Source organism: Drosophila willistoni (assembly GCF_018902025.1).
Source record: "Drosophila willistoni isolate 14030-0811.24 chromosome XL unlocalized genomic scaffold, UCI_dwil_1.1 Seg141, whole genome shotgun sequence".
In the NCBI taxonomy this organism is placed as follows: domain Eukaryota; kingdom Metazoa; phylum Arthropoda; class Insecta; order Diptera; family Drosophilidae; genus Drosophila; species Drosophila willistoni.
The window spans coordinates 5,496,281-5,520,418 of record NW_025814052.1 but is presented as its reverse complement, the minus strand read 5'-3'; the positions used below and the strand labels follow the sequence as shown (position 1 = coordinate 5,520,418).

Genomic DNA, 24,138 nt, shown 5'->3' with positions numbered 1-24,138 from the left:
TTAAAAACTAAAACCAATTTCCACATTTGAGTAGGGACACACACACACACACACAAACTCAATTGTGTGTGTGTGCATGTGTATGCAATTTTGAGGCAAAAAAAAAACTGTATACCTTTGTTGTTGTTGTTTTCTTTTTACCAATTGCAGCTGAGCTGAAGTTAAAACTGTAATTTTTGTGTGTTTGTTTTTTTTTCACTTTTTCTTTTTTTTTTATTTTGAATTTATTTCTTTTCAGCACTTTGACTTTATTTCGCTAGATATACATATATTTAACAATATATTAGATATTTTTGAATTATTATTATTTTTCCTTTTATTTTGTTGGATTTCTTTTTTTTTCTTGCACTTTTGCTTCACTTTGAACTGGCTTTCGAAAACGAAAAAAAAAATTAATAAAAAAAAATTGCAGGCACCCGTAAATAAAACAATAACAAAAAACTAATAACTAATTTTCTTAGTTTTTTGCTTGTCTCTCTCTTCTCTTGAAGGGGGATTTGTGTGGGGGGCAGCAGGGCAGCGATCGAAGTGATCTCCCAAAACGAGGAGTTGAGGCTATGCAGAAGACGTGGGAGTTTTACATTGTGTAAATAAATACTCAAACAAACAAAAAAACCGGTTCTTCTCACTTCTTTTTTTGTTGTTGTTTTTTTCTGTGTTTCACGATTCCTCCTTTGCACTCACACACAAACACGCAGGGAGACACACACACACACACACAAACGCAGGGTGAAAGGCAACAGAGAAAGGGTAAAAGGGAAAGGAAGCGTTCAAAAATATTTTTCTTGTTTTTTAAAATATGGTCTGTTTTGTTTTTAAAGTTCCAAAAAAAAACCAACGATCAAACACCGAAACTCAACAAAAAAAAAAACCGGCTATTAAATCGCTCACCTAGGACAACTAATTAAATTCAGCCCGCTATTGTGCGTACGATTTACGATCGAAATCTACTAAACACCGATTTCAAACTATTCTTCTCAGAAATTCTCCTTTTACGTTTCAAAACACGAAATTTCCGAGAAGCGCGACAACCGGCCGCAAACCGCTCACTTCGGACGCAAAAACAACACTACAACAACAACAACCTGTATTTAGAACTGTTTACAGAATACTGGTCGCTGTTAAAGTGGCCGCTGTTAAGTTGGCCGCTGTTTTGATCCCCTATTTTAACAGCGCCATCATCAAACATACAGGACGAACCCATTATTATTGCTCCTTTTTGCCGACAGAGCTGGCGTATTTGAAAATTTATATTGCGAAACATACATGAGCATTTGAGAACAATAGGACATTGCCAACATACAGGAACGACATAAAAATAATAAAATGTTATTAAATGTTGTTATAAAAAGATAACAGACTTTTAAAAGAGTTCTAAAGATTATAGGAACATAAAGTTTTATCATCATTTATTCGTCAGTATATGGTAAAAATAAAAATGGCCAAATCTAGCGGGAAACAAGCGGAAAGGGCAGCACTTTCACTTCTTGGGTAAACTATGTTAACATGCCTGTTTCCCATTATTTGCACTCACTGTTAACACACAGTTGCTCAACATTCCCAGTATTATTAAAATTACACTGTTAGGTTCGAACAATTGTTTATAAATAATAATTTCATTTAAGTGTGTAATGGCATAAAAATGCATTTTTTTTTAATAGAAGGACTTATCATTATTATCTGAAAGTCCTGATTGCTATCGCAGGATGGTTTTTTATAAATCATAGCCGGGAATCCATTAAATGCGATTAAACTATGAACTTTAAAATTACTAGAAAATGAATAATTTCGTATAAAAATCATATAGAATCCTCGAATTACAGGAAACCATTTTAGTAAATTTTTTGCAGTGATATGAGAGAAACTTCTTTCAAGAGAGAGACAATTAAATATGATAAGGAGTATCTGCTGTAAATGCAATTCTCTTACAGAGGCCATCTTAGAGCAGAATCATGGTAGCATCGGCATACTTTTATATAGCTATTCCGGCTCCATCTCCGGCCTGGCCCCTCCACCGATCGATGGGCCCCTGCCCCTTAAAATCTGAAGTGGCAACTAACCTGACAACAATTCTTCTTGGGTGCCTTTCGGTTGGTTACGAGAATGGCAAACGGGCAAACAGCAATTCAGAAACTGAACGAAACGAAACGAAATGAAACCCATAAACCGGTTAGGAAAGGAATGCACGAAAAATAAATAACAGCAGCAGCAGCAGCAACAACAACAATAACAACAACAACAACAATGGAGAGGCAAATGCAATGAAATATAGGAGAATAAGGAGAAGCAGAAATAGCGAAATAGTAAAGGAAAAACACAAAATAGCAAAAGAGTTGGCCAGTTTTACCTTCTCAGTCTCATTGGCTCTATCTCTGTTTCGCGCGCTCTCTCTCTCTCTCTATCTCTCTCTCTTTCTATCCCGCTCTAGCAAATGACATAAATCTGAGTGGCAAACAAAAGACTCAAGCAACGAACGTGCCACAGTGTACTGCAAGAACAACAACAACAACAAAGGTCTCTGCAACTGGATTACTGTTACACGAAAAAGACGTTGACGTTGACCATAAGCATAAGATGAAATCGAAGTAGGAACAGAGGGGAAAGGAGTTGTTAGCGGATGTAACGGAGAAGGCGATGTAGCAACAATGGGTCAATTTTTTTTTTCTCTCTTTTTTTGGGGCATAACAACAACAAAGAAAAATTACATTATTACAACTTAAGTGCAGCAGCTACACAGCTTAAATCTCTGTATATTCTTGATTCAGTTCATTTGGGAACTTCTTTTGAATTGAAATAAACTCATTTGGCTCAATTATGAAAGCAAAAATTTCAATGGGAAAATAAAATCAGGCCAAAAAGTCGGAAAAGGATTACAAAAGCCTTCATAGATCAAGCGAACAATTATTGTATTTATTTTCTTCCTCTAATTTAGGTTTTATTTGCAATTTATTTAATTAAAATCATGTGGAGATAATAGTACCCAAGTCCAATTTTATTAAAATAAAGTTGTAATCAAGAGTTTCTTGTCCCTATTCAAGGTTAAAATCCAAATTCTTATTATATTCTGCATATTATTAATGAAATTCAAATAGTTTCTAGAAAAATTAATGGCTAAAGAAAAAGAGATTTTTTGGTCTACAATTCGAATAGAGCCCTACCCTCCCCCCACTCATTCTCTCCCATTCTATCTTCTTTATTTTTGTGGTTAGAGTTTTTATTGTTGTTGTTGCCACATACTTAAAAATCGCCAAACAAAACACTCGACCAGCCTCTAAATTATGCTGCTCAACAAAAAAATAAAAAATCAAACAACAACAAAACAAACACAAAAAATATGACCTAAAAAACAATGGAAAAAAAAACCCAACACTTGGGTATACCTATAAATAAAATTGAAAATTATGCAAAGCACAGACAAATGCGCAAATTTGAAAAATGCCACAGCAACAACAACAACAACCATAGCAATTACAACAAAAGCAGCAGCTGCACTTTTCGTTGTCACCCACCCCACTCCCCTCTTTGCCATGGTGTAAAAACCACAACTAAACAAAAAAAAAATAAGTTGCGGGTGCTAACTGGTTACAGCAAATCGAATACGGAATAAGCTATGCTTTATGCTATATTTATCATATTTTTATAATCGGAATTCGCGCTAATATATCGTTATTGTTTAGAAAATGTCTTTTAAAAAGTAATTTTAAACTCAACAATTGACAATTGATTGGTACTAATCTTCCATTCGAGATTCAATATTCAAAAAGCACATGAATAGTTTTCAAATAATCCTATTTCAAGAATTCGAAAGGTGTTGACCAGGTCATCACATATACAAATCTTAGGGAAGCTTATCTTACCCATGGATTTAGTTGTATTTTGATATCCAAGAACGATTTTATTTCCAAATTGCTCGATTTTCACCGTACCGATGACCAATTTCCATCAAAACCTTCCATTTTAAAATTAAAATTATACTTTTAAGTTCATGTGATTGGCAAAACTAACATATATGATGTTAATTTTTGAAATAATTTATAATGTATTCTATAGCTAATATACCCAGTCATTGTTAAAAATGCTCGTATGACCGTACTTGGGGCTGAAATTTTCGTCTGGTAAACAAATCGTAGCGCGGCGGCGCTTGTGGGGATCGCTAATGGGTCTCTTGGTTGGTCTTTTCGTTGGTAACCATTAGGTAGGTACGTTCACAGAGCGGGGGCGGGGCGGGTGCCGACAAAAAAGGGCGTTGCTGTTGTTGCTGCTGCTGCTGCTGCTGCCGCTAGGTTGTTAAACAAATATTACTGATGGAGATTCATTCCGGGGCCAACAGCGACAACCGATCATAGTGAAACTGAACAACATTGCTAACAATGAACACCACAAGAAGAAAGAACGTGACGAACAAGTTGACTGATTGTCAAATAAGTTTGTGTGTGTGGAATAATTTCTTTTGTTTGTATGGTACAAATATGAGCAGCAAGTGGCATAGTTTCGATTGGGCCATGTTAAGGTATTCCTTTGCTGTCCAAAAACCGATTACAATTTCTGCACTTATGAATTCAGGCAACGCAGGTTTCTTCTTCTTCAAAGGAGTTTTGGGGTCTGCGCCAGTCCAAACGAGAAGCAGGAGCAGTAGCAACAAAAAGAAGAAGGAGCTGGAGCTGGAGGAGACAAAGGAGGAACCTGGCAGAAGAAGCCGAAGAACAAGTATCATAATCATATTATTTATGATTGTATTTGTTTTTGCCAGAGAAGAAGAACACAAAGGAACGCATGGAATGAAATGGAATGGCATGGCCTGAGATGGGATGGAATGGCATGGGATAGGATGGGATGGGATGGGGAGGCGTCGTAATTGCCGTTTTGTGGGTTTCTTTTGTATATGCCATTCACTTGGACAACGACTTTTGTACCTTGAGATTGAGACTCTTTGGCTAACTTCAAATGGAGCATGAGCATGTGGTTTCCCCCTCTATTTCCCCATCCACCCCACACCACTGATTTCAAGGGCACTTTTGAGGCGTGGGCGTGGCATAACAAAAAGGGAGGCTAAAAGTCTTTTTGACTGCTGTTGAAACACGCTTATCGATCGATTTGTGAAGCCTATGAATCATTTGTCCAGTCATAAGTATTTATCTTGCCTCTCTGGTCTCTGGCCCCTTTTTTTGTTTCGCCGTTTTTTTGTTTTTGCGCCACTATGCAAATGAAGGTGTGAGACAAACAAAGATATGAATACAAAATTATACAAAATGGAAAATACATACATACATACATTGGCAATAATTGTAATTTTCAAAAAAATATTATTAATATCGAATTGAAGCCAGATGCAATTCAGATGTTAAACAAATCGAAAATGTTATCCCCTTGTGGAGTAAATACTTCCAGAGATCCATAAATTATCTTAGAAGAAAAGTTAAGCTTATCGCCAAAATATTACATAATTTAGATTTTACATTCTTCAAGCTAGATATTGCTTAAAAATGTCTAGAGTTTTGTTACAAAATATTTAAAACTTGCTTTTAATTTCCATATTATTCTTTAATATTGAAGGAAAGAAATTAACGATATCACAAACATTCAGAATAATATCGATATATACTAAGAGATAACTCTGATAAGCATTTCCGTTTGGAAAACTAATCACAACAAACGTACAATATAGGCGGACTTTGCCCCTTAAAGTATGTAATAGACTTGAGACGTATTCATTGTCATTACATTTCGTATGTCTTGTAACTTAAAAAATGTCTTTAAGCAATGTTTGCTTTGAAAATTATTCTTTATTTACAGTATATTCCAAAATTTGTTTACATGTTTAAAAAAAAGCAAATTCTTATACTGCGGAAAAGTTTCCTCCTAGATCCGCCAGTGACCTTATCAACAAAAATAATTATAATTTATAGTTTGAAACAAGAAAGATTTAGTAATTCAATTTAGACTTATATTCATTGTAGTTAAAATGAAATATTTTAGTTCAGTTGTGTTTGAATAAATGTTTTCTTTCTATGAAGAAAACGTATGAAATAATTCCATGTAAAACAATCGTTTAAAGCCATCATTCAATAGAGTTTAAACTTTAAAAGATTTCCCTTAGAGATTAATTAAAAAAAAAAGAACTATACCTAAAAAAAGTAAACGCATTAGTTTCTCCCACATAAAACCAACTCCAAACTGTCATTCTATAGAAATGCTCTTTAAACTTACCTTCAAATACTTTCAAATTCATGAAATTAAACACTGAAATTTGTGTTTTGCTGCCAAAAATTATAAAAGAAAAAGACTAAATTAGTTTAATTATTAAACCAAAATGCAACAAATGCTAAATTTGAATAATGAAAAGGAAAGACATTGAACTCCCAAGTTGTGAAAGATTAAAATTGAATTGCAACAAAAAACAGTTAGGTCAAGGAAATATATTTAAGTTTATTGCTAACAAAACAACATTCAAATTGTGGTATTTATTTCGTTTTTATGATTTTCAAATTCATTCAGAAATTGACCACAATTTATGCATTCTTAAATTTACACGAATGATGATTTAAAAACCTATTACTTGAAATGGAAGGCTGCCACCGCTGGGTGGCAACTTGTGGCTTTTGCCGGTTAACATCAAAACATTGGCCAAGAATACATACCTATATATATACGTACATATATATAGAAAAAAGGGCACTCTGGGGCCACTCGGAACAAAAAAAAAAATGAAGAAAAGAAGAATGCATTGAGAGAAAGAGAAAAGAACAAAACAACAGAGATGAAGATGACTACGTGAAATATGCGGCAACAACAACAACAACAGCAACAACAACAACAGCAACGACTTTACCACGGCCAGTTATAGTTATGTAAATATCCATGGCGATAACGGACCAACGGCAAAAGAGTTAACTCTCTGAGAGCCAGGTTAGAGGCCACGGGCAAGTCAAAGCCAGAATCAGACTGCGGTACCTCAATGCTGGGCATTGGATACTGGATACTGGGTACTGGGGGTATCCACAATTCATGTGTATTGAAGGTCGCAAAGCAAAAGCATTGCTTAGATAAAATGTTCGAACTTCAACCAGTTGCCGACATGTTTACCCCTTCTCTCTCGAGATGGCATCATGCAGTGTCCCACAGCAGTAGATATACTCGTATGAACATAAGAAAAAAAGAAAAAAAAAACTAAACCTAGGGAGGTGACTGACAAGGAGCGAGAGGGGAACTAAAAATGCATAATAAAAAACAGAAAAAATCTGTAGCCAGAGCGACAAAAGATTTGGTTTTCAACTCACTGGGAGCCTCAGTTCCAGCAGTTGTTGCGCAATTTTACAAAAGAAACTACTTATGTTCAGACTATCCACTATATACACACACATACATACACACACACACACCTATTTTCCAGATACAATCTTACAACTAAAACCACAATCTCTAACATTTTTACCCCAGTTGAATTGTTTTGTTCTTTCAAATACATTTTTAGAATTTAACAAATCGCATATGCATAATCAAGTAAACTGCCTTTTGTAGTTTACTTTATTCAATAATATTCTACTTTTAATACGTTGAAAGTGATATTCAACAATTGCTTATACCAATATGGCTTATCGATCATCATTAAAATTAATAAACTTACAAATACTTGTAGTAAAATAAGTAAGTAAAGTAAAGTGTACATAAGTGAACATATGATTTACCAGATTATACACAAAATTGTTCGAATAGCCATGTAAAAGCATTTGGAAAGCAAGGATATTTAGAAGATCATCTAGACATACAGAAAGGTTCAGTATTCAAATTCACATCTCAAGAATGTTGTCTTAAAATTTCAAATCGTTTAGAGTGAAACTTTCCATGTTATAGGCAGTAAAACGATAGTTCGAGCTGTCTTTTATATTCCTTCTTTTTTTTTTAAGTGTAAAAAATTTGAAAATTTTCAAAGATCGGAATGATACATACGTACATTGTTAGCAAAATCTGAAATTGTCTTTAGGTTACTCCCTTTTCAATATTTTGTAATGAACATTTTTCAAACATATTATTTAAATATTGCGTTTTTTAATGGAAAAATAATGAGATCATCAGTTGTGCCAACAAAAATTGGTAAATAGTTACCTTAATCAGTATAGTAAAAGCTACTAAGACACACTTAAAGTGTCCCATAAGTAGAGCTACCACAATTCTTAATGGTAACTTAGTATCACTTACAATTAAAATTTCAGCCCAATAAATTCTCCAATCATAATTCTTAGGATAAAGTCGTCAGCTTCTGGAGTCTTTTAATCTAAATTCAAATTGAATTGAATGTTGAAATGCTTTTAGCAAATAAAATATTACGTCAAAGGGTTACACTTAGAAATTTAAACATTGACAACAAAATGTTGCAAAGCCTAGTTAATGCCTCATAGTATATAAGCAACTATAGCATTAAAAAAGATGTTCAGAAACCCAGGAAGGAAAACACTGCCAAGATTAATATGAGATATTTAGATCGACTTTCAAAAGCAACTTTGGGTATGCGAGACACTATTTTGAGCGATATTTCGTCGTTTTGTCAGTAGTAAGGAAAATTAACTTGATGATTCAACGATATTTAGGAGGCTTCAAAAATTGCATATTCATTTAAGTAACTTAATTGTAAATAGAACTGAATTTTCCCAGCATTCAGAATTTTCCTGTTGTTAAGTATAAAAACACTTGCCCACATGATTCATGTGCATAAAGTATTCATTCAGCTTTTGTTTTTGTTTTTGGTTTTACGTTTTGTGTTTGTGTTCATTTTGTTGGCTGTTGCTGCTTTTGTCATTAGTTGCCACTGTGGTTGGCCTTTTCAGTTTAGTTCCATTCACTAAAACTGACTCACAAAATGTAATTTGGAGCACTTGATAAACGACTCTCAGCTACCACTCATTCTCTCTCTCTCTCTCTCTCTCTCTCTCTCTATCTCTCTCTCTCTCTCTCCCTCTCTCTCTCTCTCTGTTGCTGACTCTATCTCTTATTTTTCTTAACATTTGCTAAGTATATTAGCAAATAGCAAAACAAAAATTATGCAAGTGCTGAAAAATCTTATAGATATGCAGGTCAATAAAAATGAAATAAAGGATTTGATATTCAGAATTGTGTTATATATACGCAGATCCCGTTTGTTCTCTAAACCGATTAAAACAAAACTTTTTTCATTTAAATTTAGAACATAAATATTTGTTATCAACATCTATCAGTCTACCAAATTTCATTAAATTTGATTTGAAAAAAACCAAGTTATATACATATAAACTTTTTTTATTACGAAAACCAAAACAGCAGAGTTGACCGTTGGAGGCGCCAAAGTGCTTTATAAAATGTAAAGAGTGAACGAGGTAGCCTGTATTTGCTTGAAGTTATGAAAGAAATGAAATATAAACTAATAATTTAGCCTTAAGATGTTTGCCTTGAAGTCACTTTGTTAGAAATATAAAGCCCATTTCGAGAGAGATTTTCATTAAGATTTCAAATACTTGAAATATTTGTATTTATGCCAACAAAATCGTTTAAGCCTATGTAAAAGCAAATTGTTTTATTTCAATAACATTTATGAGTACCCAGATTGCAAATATATATATATATATATGTATGTATGTGTCTGTATGTAATGATAAAATCGAATTGATATTTGGCAAATGACATAAAATGTACTCAAAATAAATGAGCATGAGCTTAATTGCCCCAATTGAGAAATGAAATCGATTCCCAAATGAATTTTGAACAACAACAACAACAATCCTGTATACCAAAATAAACCCCCAACTTTTCCGCCTCCAAGTCTAGTCTTTGTCTGATTATGCATCAACTCTTAATTGCTGGCAATGTCTGCAACTCTCATTTGGGTGACTATATGGCTAATATAGTAGTTGTTGTTGTTGTTGTTGTTGTTGTTATTGCTGCTGCCGTTGTTATGGCTGTTAGCTGTTGGCTGTTTGACTGCTGTTGCCGGGGAGTTTGAAAACAAATTCAAGCCTGAAGTTGTCCAAATCTGACAGTTGTATGAGATTTATGACGCCGCACACTCGATCATATTTGACTTAATTGACAGCCCCAGCGACGACGACAAAACTGCCAACGACACATCTTGTCAAATGTGGTGCCACAGCCTCAGCCTCTTCTAGTCCTCCAGTCCTCCAGTCCTCCGACCTCTCAGTCTCGGTCTCAGTCACAGAGAAAATGCATAGTGAGACAATCCAGAGGAGATAGCCTAGGATATTGGCATAAGCCACCTGGGAATTAATTTTTTGCTTTTTTCTTCGCTTGTTCAAATGATTTATTTCATTTAAGGCTTTATTCCAGAGAGAGGGAGAGAGATCGAAATCGTTGTTGATAGAGTTAATAATCGTTGCCGCTACCAAAAATTCAACTTATATAGTTTTCTTATACCAAAAGAGAAGACATCAATATGTCTCAATGCAGAATTATTAGATATAGAACTGAATTACCCTCAGAACCAGGGCGGGATTAAGTGAAATGACAGCCCCGAGAGGCCGACATGGTCCGATTTGCAACAGGTATACTTTATTCGCATAGTCTTTGCCTATTACAAAGCCTTTTGCAAGGAGCTAAAGATCTTCCATGAAATCACAAACTTATGGAGGCCCAACTTGTTCTCCTTTAGAGCCAGCTTTGTATGGAACTTAACATCATTCAAATTACTTGAATTAAATTCATCTAAGAACAAAATCAACAAAATACACTTTTGAAACTTTTAACCGATTTTTGGCAAAATTTCCATAAATTTTTACATTGTAAAGTGATCTTCTAATATGGAGTATAAACCGAACAACTTATAAGTATTTAGGTCTGGATTAATCCGGCACTTATGGCCTTAAATGCTAACAGTTGGCAAGTTAATAGAAATCCATGATATTCATCGTTTAAGTTCCATTACAAAATACCTTCATACATATATGTAATACTATTATAAAAGATTTAACTGGGGGAACTTAAATTATCTCTCGATTCACTGATTTTAAAGGCTTTTGGATTATATTTTGCATTCATTTGTTGAAAGGAGAAAAGTCTCTGGGGAAAATTAAAGAAACTGAAAAACAACAAACAAACAAAAACCACAACAAAAAAATAAAACTGTAGAAAGAAAATTGAAAGATACAAATCGTTGAACCTTAATGGAGAGTAAAACAACCGCTGGAGATGCACAATTGTCGTGTATTTAATGATGGCCCACCCTGTTATCTACACACACGTGTGTATCTGTGTATCTGTGTGTGTGTGCGATGTGTGTGTGTGTGTCATTTGAGCGGCATTTATGCGCCACATTCAAACATTATCAGCGTTTATTCGTCTTGGTTTTTATTTTTAGTATTTTCTACCGTAATTTCATAGCCAACACACAGAGCCAGTTAACCAAGAAAAACGAGAGACTACCAAGTGATGGAGTGCAAGTGCGGACAAATGGAAGTGGTAATAGCGGGGAGGGGTCTAGGAGGCGGGGGGATGACAAGTGTTGGTGTTGTTATAGCTGACGCCGCCGACGTCGTCGTCGTCGTAGTCACCACTGATAACAATGTTGGTGATGAAAGAGCCATTGATGTGAGCTGCCAGCAATGATGACGATGATGATGCTGATGAGGATGATGACGATGACTGAAATCGTTGGACACACACAGACAAACACACACACACACACACACACGCATGTCTAATACATATATGAGTTGAGAGCTTCATATAAAGCATATAAAGTTGCGCTTTATCAACAATGTGTCCAATTTATGGTACTATAACGACGCATTGCCTTCTGCTACATATACATTCGACATACCTACACATATTCTCCATGGGATCTGTCTGTGTGGGATCTGTGTCGTCTGCTTTGCCACATTTACATGGGGTTCTTGGAGCCACACTCACACTTAGACACTAAGACACAGAGATATAGAGTATATGGTTACCTCTAAGCCGACATGGTCTAAAGTGCATTGCTATATAGATATTCTCTAAACGGATCTACCTCTTGGAAAGTCAATTATTCTGACTTGCTTAGAAACTTTGTCTTCTTGTTGTTCTTCTTCTTTTTCCCATTGACTTGAGCATAGTCTTACCAAAATGACTCCTCACCCACGCCTCTTTCCCTTTGACTTTGTCTCGTCACGTGCCCCGTTGAGTTTGACCCAATAAGATAAGCGAGACTGAAAATTAGATTTCAATGTAATTAATTTTGATGCTCGAAATTTGTTCATCAACACCTTTTTTTTCACTCTCTCTCTCTCTCGCGAGATCTTAATTGAAAAATGTTGGAGAGAAAAGCAACAAAAAATAACCAACAAAATTCGCTTAAATTTTCTATAGAAAATAATCTGGAATGATATCTTTCAATTTCAACTTAAGAGCCAAGTTTATCAGGCAAATTGAAGACGTTTTAATGACCCCCAACTAAATCCAATGAAAATTCCTAAACAAATGCTAAGCTTACTTTTCTATTGAAACCTAGTTTGAAATTTCCCTTTAGCTTAACAAATTTTCGAAAAGAAGTCAAACGTTTCAACGATTCAACAGCTTAGGAAAATTTGTTATTTGTTTTTCAAAATATTTCCATTTTGCATATTAAATATTTATAGCCATTTGATACCCTTTTCACAGTAAAAGGAATTTGTCTTAACTCTTCTATTAGACACTTGAATCAATGGTTGATTTCAAGGTCTTCTATATACTTCATTCCACCGATTTAATCAAGTTGGTTTCGCAAAGTATACAAATCTTCCTTAATGAGTTTAATTTTTGGATTATTTTAGACTATTTTAGTTCATTGGTTGAATTGGAAAACTCATTCTAAAAGTAAGCCAAATAAGCTACAATAGAAAAGAAATTATAAATTAATATATAAGTCCTTGACAACAGTTGATCACTTGGTTAAAGGAAAGGGTATTAAGGAGTTTGTGCATGCTAAGGCGTTTGAATGGTTTTCAGTGTATTTTATTTCCATTCATTTATATTTAATTGGAATATTTGTCACTTCCCGAAAAATGTTTCTATACTGAAAACGAATTGTTATGGTTGAGGAGGCGTTTTTTTGTTTCTCCTTTTTTTTTTTTTTGATTCTGTGGTTCACTTTGTTTTATTAATATTTGCATAAATCCATTTTGGTGTCAGTTTTTTTCACATTTTTGTTGTCTTCTTTTTTTTTGTGTGTTTTGGCATTTATTATAATTCGTTTTTTATTTATTCTTCAGGGTGTTTATTTTCGGGTCTGTTTCACGCGTTTATTTTTGTTGCCCTTGTTCCCTTGACTGTGATCTGGATCCTGGCTGTCGCCCCCTCCACCCCGCCCCTTACACCACTCTGGCATTTGCACATCACAACCGAACTCCCTTTCCCTCTATCTCTATCTCATTCTCTCTATGCATCTGTCTCTGTTTTGCTGTCTGGTTTTTGTTATTGCATTTTGCTTACTTCCTTCTGTTTCTGTCTGCAGGCGTTTTGTCGGTTGATAGATTGCATCTGGTCGAGGATATCTGCTGCTTGCTGCAAAACTCTGTTAATACCCTGGAAATAAACTAAACTTTTGGGTATGCTGATATTCGATTTCTATATCATTTACAAAATTACCACAAAAAATAATCATATAATATTCATTGAATTGTTACAAAGTCCCAGAGAAAAGTCTTTTGAGGAAGCCGAAAATATAAAGTGACACACAGTGAAACCTCATTATAACAAATCTGTTTAAAAAATAATAATGTTTTTGATATAATAAAGTTTCCGTTAGGTTTCTTCATAAAACTCAACTACACTATTACTACTCTTGGATTCATTTAGTTTAGTGAATCAATAGTTAAAACCATGAATTCTATGGTTTTATTCAGATTCGTTATAACCCGATTACACTGTATATAATAACAATACTAAATTACCTTAAAAACCTCTTCAAATATATACATATCTGTAGTTCAATTGTCATTCTTAAAATGATAAATTTGTCCACCTTTTGAAGACTTTTATTACCTCTTAAAAGGATATCATTCTTAGGGTTCTATTTGTAGAAATTTTCGAATGATTCCTTTTAAAATATTTCTAAAATGGAATCGTTCTGTTTTTGCATAAACTCCTAAATCCACTCTTGCCTAATATAAGGCACATACCAGATGATTTTCAGGATTAAGGACTAGATCAAACAATGAGTAAAATTGTTATGACATTTTCATATATTTAAATTTCTCTATATATTCCAGGATATTCAAATTGTCGTTTCACTTATCATTTTGTATATGAATATCTTTCTTTTTCTCTTTTTGTGTGTGTGTGTTTATGTTTTTTATGCGTTTTTGACCAATTTTTCATGTGTGTGCGTTCAGAAAATTGCCCAGCTAATGGCTATTAAGGCAGACTCCAACTCCAATCCTGGCTCGAAGCCCCGTCACAGCCGCGACACATATATGTATGTATGTATGTACATATATATTACCCAAACCAAGTCCAAATTTCGCGAAACGCGTTTCATTTCGTTTTGGCCGGGTTTGGTTTTGTTTCATTTGGGGTTTTTGGTTTTTTGTTCGTTTTATATCTTTTAAAATTGCATTTGTCGCTTTCTTCTGTTTTCGGTCGCCTTTACAGATTGTTGGGCTAATTTATTATTGAGAGCACTGTGTGTGCGCTCTCTCTCTCTCACACTTGCCCTGTCTCTTTCTCTTATGCTCATCTGTCAAAAAAACTGTCAAATTATTAAGCGAGAGCCCCACCAAAGTCTCTTCCAAATCCTCTACGACATGAGAAATATGCTTCAAGCTTGAACTGCTCGAAGAATGAATAAAGGACTCGGAAACCCACGCAGTTCAAAGCACCCCCCTCTCCCTCTCTCTCTCTCTCTCTCTCTCTCTCTCTCTCTCTAGTCCTCTCTGTTTCTCTCGCTCTAAGATTGATCACCATTAGTCGAGTCATTGCCATTGCTCCTTAGACTTGTCCCTCCCCACCCCACACCCCACACCCCTTTATGCTCTGGCTCACTCAATGAATAGAATGTACACTATGTACATACATATTATGTATTCTCGTATGGTTCAAAACTGCATTTCAGGGGCAGCTAAGCAATTCGTCACCCTTTTTTGAGTTAGCTGCAGCAACGACAACAACAACAAAACCACTTGACCAAATTTCCTCCATTTCCGCGAAGCGTCGTGGTAATTCATCAGCCACGCATTCTCATTGTTAGGTTTTCTTCTTTTTGTTTTTTTTTTTTGCCCGCTGACGCATGACACCCTCAAATCGAAAAACGCACCACACCTCCTCCACCTCCCCCACCACTCCACCACTCACCCACTAAGCGGATGTGAATGCGCGGAACACGCATTTGGCGTCGTCGTTTTGCTTACCATAGTACCGGACACAACCAAGGTGTGTGTGTGTGTGTGTGTGTGTGTGTGTGTGTGCGCGTGTGTGTGTAGACTACATTGGCTTCTATCCCATGTCCAAGTAACCGCCTCTAAGCTAACCAACCTTAAAATTGTATACAAATCTTTTGAATACCTCTTTCAAAGAAAACCTTGTCGATCTCTTCAAAGAAATGAGTGGGAAAAGAATAAATTGCCAATTTAAGTATTTTTCGCCAAATATATATATATATATATATATATATATATATAAACTATGTGGGCATCTCCTAAACTAAGTATCTTACGACACAAAAGGTATTAATCAATTAGATTAATATAAATGACAATCAATCACACATCAATCGTTTAAAAGTATTCAAAACTAAATAAATAAATAATTATAATAATTTGCATTTTGATCTAATTAATTGCTTAAAAACCTTGTCGAACTATTTTCAAATGATCTTAAAAATTATATAGCATATTTTTGTGAAAAGTTTTAAAGACTTAATCTGATTAATCTGTACAAAAAGTATATGCTAAGTTTTTTTTCCCAAAAGTTTGCCTTGAAGATATATCACATCTATAAAGATCATGGATTTCAGATGATTATCTAATCCTGTATCTTAACACATACGAAACATCGTATAAACTAGACGTATATTTAATAGAAACTAAAAAAGTTACATATAATGATTAAAGTTTAGAGGTAGAGGTAGTTTTTACGGTTTTTATAGATTATATATTGATTGATTGATTCTATATGTTTTTATAAGATTTAGTCAGTTGATTTTGAAATTAATCACCTCTTAAGAACTCTAGCTCTTCGGCAAAGTGTAAAAACAATTTTGTATTTGAACAAAAATTTCAACAAAAGACAAAATCATTTGATAAATTCAAGTATCAAAATTGTTATTTTGATTCTAGATTGAAGATTAAGTTATTGTTCAGCGAGGATCAGGTCAATATATATAGAGGTATATAATATGTAATTAAACTTCTTAAAAATCTTTGAGAGTTTTGTTGATATGCAAATACTGAAAGATCTGCAAAAGTTATTTAAAATTTCAAATTGATAGTTAAATATTTGGACAATAATTGTAAAATCAAATATTACACAATACAGTCATTGTCATTCAAGGATCAAGGATCCCTTCGTGAGCGTATAAGTTACTATTTTTTTTCGCAAAAAGTTTGTGTTTCTTATTCAAAGAACTCAAGCCGAAGAAGAAAAGGTTTGATATCAATTAGAAGAGTACGCCAATCCATTTCAATTTAAAATACCTAAAATAAAAGTGTATACAATATTCGTTAAAAAGTATTTGAAGAATATTTCCCTTTGCTTCCCCTTAGCATCCAGCTCTTCACAGTTGTGTTGTCAGTTTTACGATCTGTTGTTGATGTTGGTTTTGTTTTTTTTTTTTTTATCAAACTTTAGACTGTTGTCAATCAAAATGGGGCAAACTCAGTTGACTTGGCGTGGGCTCCAACTGCCTCTTTCTCTTTCTGTCTCTCGCTTGCTGTACCTTTCTTTTTCTGGTCAGAAATAAACGACATGACGACAAAAAAAAAACACCAAGAAAAGGTGCGTGTGAAGTTTTTAATTTTCTACTTTAATTTAGACAATTCTTCTATTTCGCGCCGCCATAAAGGCGACGAACCGTATCGAGTTCTACTAAGGCCAAGTTCCCTTTTTTTTATATTCTTGGTTTTGTGGCCAAAATAAAAATAAAATGAACAACTCAAGGAGGGGATGCAAAATCCAGAAAGTGTCAGCTTGGCGTGGAGCCTCTAATGATCGCACCTGGCGAGTCACGTTGGCCATCATTAAAAAATGTTGAAGGTGTCAGCAGGCTTGAAGATCGTCTCGTCGTCTAAACTGTTTGTTTTCCCTACTTTTTTGCGCCACACCTTCTTAATTTGGCCAAAGATGTGCAAAAGATGCTGCAGCAACAGATGCAGCATTAAATCCAATTGGAAATTGGATATACAGAGGCACGTGGCTAAAGGGGTCAAGGATCTGTAAATAAGTATCTACAGTATTTTTCAAAGAAATATTAAAATTGTTAAGTTTTTTTCCAATAGCAATAAAAAAAAAGTGTGTAACTATGGAAAATTTGCCCCCTAAAGTATGCAAAAAGCAGTCAATCTAACTAATCTAGTCAATAAAACTATTAAGAATTCTTTTAAAATCATATTTTTAACGACTATATATTTTTAGCTAGAAAATATTAAAAGACTTCTTTAGAATTGCATAGTTTAGGGGGCAAACTACAGTTTCACAATATAAATTTTAAATAAGTAAACTTTTGCTCAATTATCTTTCACATGGCCCACGATTTTTAGACTTGACTTAACTAGACTTAATGAAAGTTATTTAAAACGTTGTATCCACAGTAGAAAAAACAAAATGTTGCAAGAAAAGCTATAAACACTGAATTATTGAAATGCCCTATTTGTGTCTACTTTGCTCACCTTCTGTTTTTTTTTATTTTTTCTTAGCTTTCTAGGATAATTAAAACTTTTAAAGCTCACCTCATTTTTGCCTCAATTGTCCGGAAATCGAAGCTTACATAGAATGAGAGCAAAGTCATAGACAGATGCCGATTCAGCTGCTAAATCGAAACCCGAAACTCTTTTTAATTTTTGCTGTTTGTTTGCTTTTGGTTTTTGTTTTGTTTTATTTTCTCTCCTTTTTTTTTGTTGGCTCCTCTAGCCGGCTTTTTATCAGTTGAATACTCTTACTTTTTGGGATATGCTGGATTTTGTTGACAGCAAAGAACTCAATGAATAAAGTGAAGTGGGACTCGCTTTTGTAGTCATAGGTGAAACTAGAGCCATAAAGAACAAAAACTTTTACTCTAAAGGCAGTCGAAGAATTCGCTCTATGAAACATATATAAAAATTGTAGAATTTCCTGTTGTTAGATATGGAGCCCAGCGAAAATTTCGTACAGAGAAGTTTCAGGTTAAAAGGCATACGAAAAGTTATATGTTTAATGAAAACATTGAACACTTTTCCAGCATATTGCATACTTTAAGGAGCAAAGTTTTCCCCGTTTCTCGGCCCATTGCATACTTTAGGGAGCAAAGTCTTCCTCATTTCACAGCCCCCAGATACGCCTATGATCACATTAATATTACATACCAGGTGAACAATAAATATAGCTATAGATATAGATATAGATATACAATATGCGTTGATAGGTTGGTGGACTTGTTTAGATTAATTTTGCTTCCAATATTTGTTATTTTAGTCTATGGGAAAAGGCATCCCATTAACTTTAGCCCACTGTACCACTAGCCATTCGTCGGATGAAGCTTTTAAAGTGAATTTCATCTACTTTTCGAATTCCCTTGACTTTCATTTTTCAAAGATTCGATTCCTAGTAGTGTATTAAGAACTTCGTTTTTGGCTTGTACTGGTGAAAACCCTTTTTTTTTTTGTGCCATGTTTCATGTTTCTCTTTAGCTCTTGGTGTTGTTGTTGTTGTTGGACTGTCAAACTCACTGGTCCTTCCTTCCTCCAACCGTCTCTTCTGTCCTCTTTGCAACTCTGGCACATCCCCATAGCACTTTGCTATCTTTTTGTAGATTTATTGTGCGAATTGGCATTGACAAAGTGCATTTATTGCTGCTCGTTGCATTGCATTGTGTGGCTGTGTCTCTTTCTCTCTCTCTCTCACTTTGTGTTTTTTTCTCTTTCCCTTTCTCGCTGTGCCTCAATCGTTCTCCTTTTTTTTTTTTGTTTTTGGTTTTGTTGTTGTTAAATGTGATTTGATAACAATTCCATTAAAGTGAAGAAGTTCATAATAATTTGAACTGACTTTTGGAGTGAAAAAGGCTGTCTAACGTGAAGATGGGGCAAAGTGTGCATTGGGATGAAGTGTGGTAAGGGGCCACAAGGCGTATGGTAGATATTTTTCAGTTTTTTCCCAGTAAAACTGCATTGATTTTTTCCCCGGATTTTAATTGATTGTTGTCAGTCAATCACATTGTTAATGCACATTGCCCAGATACAGATATAGGAGGAGTCTATGTATGCCGGTATATGTATATACATACTTATATATGTATATATGTACATATATAGGTGTGTATGTAAGTACGTATATGTATGTAGGTCCTCTCATGTGCTTTATTGCATTCAATTTGCTGTTGTTTGTCAATTAGTTGAGTTGATGTTGTTGTTGTTGCTGTTGTTGCTGCTATTGGTGTTGTTGCTGCTGCTGTTGGGTGCGTGCCGAGCAAACAGCCAAAGTTTTAATTGGCTGCATTATTTATTGTTTTTCACTTCGTCGAACAGCCAACGGGCAACCGACAAACACAAGACCCATAACCCACTCCACCTACATTTGAATCCCCCCACTTTGCTCCTTTAGCCCCCCTCCACCTAGATTCAACTCTAAAATAAAGTGTAAATTCTGTGCCACAAAATGCATTTAATATTTGCCTAAGCCCAAGCAAAGTTGTTAACGTCTACCCAAAAAGTCAAGTTAAGCTACTGGTTTCAGTTTCACTTCTTTGGGTCAAAACATGCATAAAACACTGAGACAAATCGATCAACATAATAATGAATAAAGGCTGCCCAAAAACATATTAGTTACATAACATAAACTATTATAAAGTTTTTTTAAGAACCATCAGCGCCTTTGGTAAATTAACTTTCTAGAGTGTAACCACTAAAGTTACTTCCGAAGCCAGAAAATGAAACTAAATTCTATTGGAAAATATTCAATATTTTTTGCATTATATGTATTTAGCAATGTAAAATGGAAAAACAATATTAAAGAGAAAAAATTCTATAATTTTCTTCAATCTGAGCTTTGGACAGCCTTTTGAGTCCTTTATATGTTAAAGTCAAATAAAATTGTCAAAGTGAAAATTCTAAAATATATTTTTCACAGTTTGTCTAGCAATTTTTGATTCTATTTTGATGCCTCATTTTAAATTTTCTATTATGAACTTACTATAAAAAAGAATTACTTTAGAGTTTAGGCTAAACATCGTCGCTCTCAATTATGATTCAGTTGAATCATTTCAAAATTGGTAAAAAAATCATAAACTGAAAATAGAAAATCCTGAAAATATGACTCATATAACCAGAGAGGTCAAAATTGCTGAAATTTTCCTCTTAATAGAAAGTTTGCCATTAACTTTAATCTTTATTGAAATAAAAACTGAAAAAGCAATCATATTTTAAGAGAAATATTTCATGAAACCCAGGAAAATAATAAGTTTAATTATGATCTGTGAAGTTGATAGCTTTACTTTACTTTTTTCACTTCATTCAGTTGTAATTCACAATTTGTTCTAGAAAACTCATCTTGTGGGAGAAATTTTTTTATTCTTCAATGAATAACTTTGATCCTTCTCATTATCGTTAGATATTACAGTGAGTTAACTTCTGAACGGAATACAAATTTGATAGAACTCTCACTAAAATTACCCTTAAAGCTGTCCTAAAATAATCACTTACTGAAAATTTGTTTCTCAAAATTTGTCAAATGGATGTGGTGACCCGCGTTTGGATTGAAAAACGTGGGTAAAAAATGAAAAAATATACCAGAAAACCCTCTGGAGAGTCAAGACAATGCTAATAAAGGAAAAGCAAATGTAGAAAGTGAAGTGATGTGAATGATGGTGGAAGGTAGAACTAGAATGGGAGATGGGACACAACAGCTGTGTCACAACTATTTGTTGAGCTTAAGGACAATTCGAATTGCCAGAGGATAGTGTGTGTGTGTGTGTGCCCATGTGTGTGTATAGGTGTGTGTGTGTGTGTACTTTTAATTATTTTAACTCTTTTGCATGTTCAACCCTCGGTAGAGCGACAAAAGCCAAGTCGTCAGATGAAGATTAATTATAAAGGGAAATTCGTAACATTTTTCATACTTAATCTTGGCGCGAAGCCCAAGAGTAAAACTAACTTATTAATAATAATAATTGTTTCAGTTGTGCGCTTAGTTCTCACTTCCTCTTCCTCTCAAATTCCCCCATTCCTCTATCCCAACTCCTCACTAGAAACATGTGCCACACATTCACACACACACACACACATTTTTCTTTGTTTTATGATTCTGAGCAGCTTATGGCACAGTTGGAGAAAAGAAGCAGGCACATTTGGACTCTGGTTAACCAATAACTAGTTTAACTAACTGAATGAGATGAAAATACCAAATAACAGAAAGAAAGAAAAAACGTAATTTCGACTGTTAAATTCGGCTTAAAATAGTGGAGAGCCCCATGTGGAGAACGAAATCCATACTTAAATTGAATTTTAATGTTCCCATAGATACATATGTACGATATATTTATGTACATTCGAATCACATTTCAAAATGAATCCAAATAAGCTGCAAATTTCATTTAATTTTTTTTTTTTTGCAATCCCACTGAATGTACCAACTAGTTAAGTATAATAGAAATTTAATTGCCCATAAAAATCAAAACAGCGGGCGATTATATCATCTATCCTAAGGGATTGATTAGCCAAAGAGAGCCAACATTCTATTGAGTAACGAGTTATCAAGGAATTTCACAAGAATCATCATCAAATGTTTTGATTATCGGAAATTTTTTTCAATTCATCTTGAATCATGAATCTTTTGATTTATGTAAAGTAGGTAAAATGATATGAAAGTGTGATTTTTTGATCTAAATATATGTTTTGAGAAGTTTAACCAAGTGATCAAACGATTTAGTGACTCATAGCTCAGTTATTAATTATCAAATAATTATTATTATGGAAACAACGAGATTATCTATAAATATTGCGAATATTGAGTAATTTTAAGTCATCAGTCAACCTACTAAGTGATCTTACCATATTTGAAACTCTAGAGCCATTCGACAATCAATTGGCTCTACAATTGATCAAATTATTGAGTGATTTTGGATTGATAAATCTAACAACTGATTACTATACTGTACTATAATACATCCAATCCAATACGTTAATCAAGTGTTTTTGCAATCCATTAAAGATCAATTTATTGAATCATTTAAAAACTGATAATACAGATTTATAATAAAAGAAACCGAAAATCTAATAAGGAAATTGCGAACAACGACAACTTAGAATAATGCGTGAAATTGAGTACATTGAATTCTTAGCAAGAGACTTGCCTAAATAGTTTAATTTATTGAGGTGAGAACATTTTGTTCTTCATTTTAATTTTCGAAATCAAAAAACCATTTGCTTAAAATATACCCTTCTCATGTTAATTTCTACACACATTCAGCCAGTTGCTGATAGAAATGAATATAGCCCCCATTTTGCGTAGAGTATCAAAATATGTGGCCCATTATTGTTAAACGACTTTTTACAGCTGCTACCTGTTTGGTTTTTGTGACTCTGGCGCTGCGGAGGTCTTCGGGTCTTAAGTGCCAACCGCTGACCCGCACTGGCTCTGTTGACTGGACCGAATGAACCCAAAAACCGTCTTTAAACTGAACTCGAAACTCGAGTTCAAACACAGTCGGAGACATTAATTTTATTGTTTTGACTGCAAGCGCGCGCGATCAAAATCTATCTTAAAAAAAAAAAAAAACAAAAAGAGGAAATCCTCTATACTTATATGCACATGGATGTGGCTAGAAAGGGGGGGGCAGAAAACTCTATGCTTCTCTTTGGCCTATTCTAAAAGGCAACTAGTATAAAATCAGATAACCCTAATGAATATTAATTATTATTATTTGAATCAATCGAGAATTGTGTACAATCTAAGCCACGTCCATGGTTTTATTTTTCGTGGCTTAGCTGTTATTGATAGCTTCAAATGAGGGTCAACAATATGCGGTAAGCATTTAGCAGTATGTCTAGGTGTACACCTATCAGGGCAGGTAAACCAATTTTCCCTTTAATTACAAGCCAGAAGAGCGACCTAAGCGAATGATAGGAAGCCGTGTGTACTCAGAATGCCGCTACAGGTGTTGCCTGGCAGTTAACAGGCATTGCTAATGGTTACAAAAGATACTCCACACTGCGGATCCCCTGCCCCGTTTTCTTGTATTGCATTCCGGGAATTTCTATTCATCATAACAATAGCTTACCTAATACGTTTAATTTGTTAAGTAAGTAATAGTCCTATCTAAGTCAGATATAAATATACTTGCCATTACAAGATAGATTTCCATTATATAATCGTAACCAAGGATTTTAACTCGAACTACTAGATCAGCGAATCTTAAGCATCGCTTACAATTAGAGTTATTCGAAAACTATTTAACAATTGCAAAAATTAATAAATCCCATTTCGGACCGATTTACAAAGATTCCTAAAAAGGATATCATCATTTAATGATAATAAACAATATAAAATATAAATATATATAACTTGAATTCCTAAAAACTCTCCCCTTAACTCCCCATTTAACTTTGAGATCCCAAAACGATGATCTAAGCAACATGGCGTTGCCAGACCAATTGCCTTTGAGACTTTTTAAGCACTTTTGATTGAAATAAATTGCGAAATCTTATGCAAATTGGTTGAATTTCCAAGAACTGTCTCCTTAATTGAAAAACGTTGACTATGGGATCACAAAATGATAATGAAACTAGCAAGGCGTCATTTGGCGTTGCCACATCACTGGCAGGCACACTTTGAAAAGAAGATAGAAATACAAAGCTTCTCAATTATAATGTGTCCTTTGTTTTTTTTTTTTTTTTTTGTTTAAATATCTTTTTTTTGTTGTTTTATTAATCACGTTTTAGGTTTTTTTTTTTAGTTTTGCTCCATACATGTTCTAGAAAATATGAATTTGTTTTTGGTTTGCTTGGTGTGTATACATAT

General features: G+C 34.2%; 1 long non-coding RNA gene across 1 annotated transcript; it reads right to left on the bottom strand.

Moving 5' to 3' along the window:
- Window positions 1–343: 343 nt before the first annotated feature.
- Window positions 344–1,080, bottom strand: LOC124460450. Its single transcript, XR_006954351.1, has 2 exons — window positions 892–1,080; window positions 344–370 (listed from the first exon to the last, which is right to left on the bottom strand). It is a non-coding gene; the product is annotated as an uncharacterized LOC124460450 (long non-coding RNA).
- Between the last annotated feature and the right edge of the window lie 23,058 nt (window positions 1,081–24,138).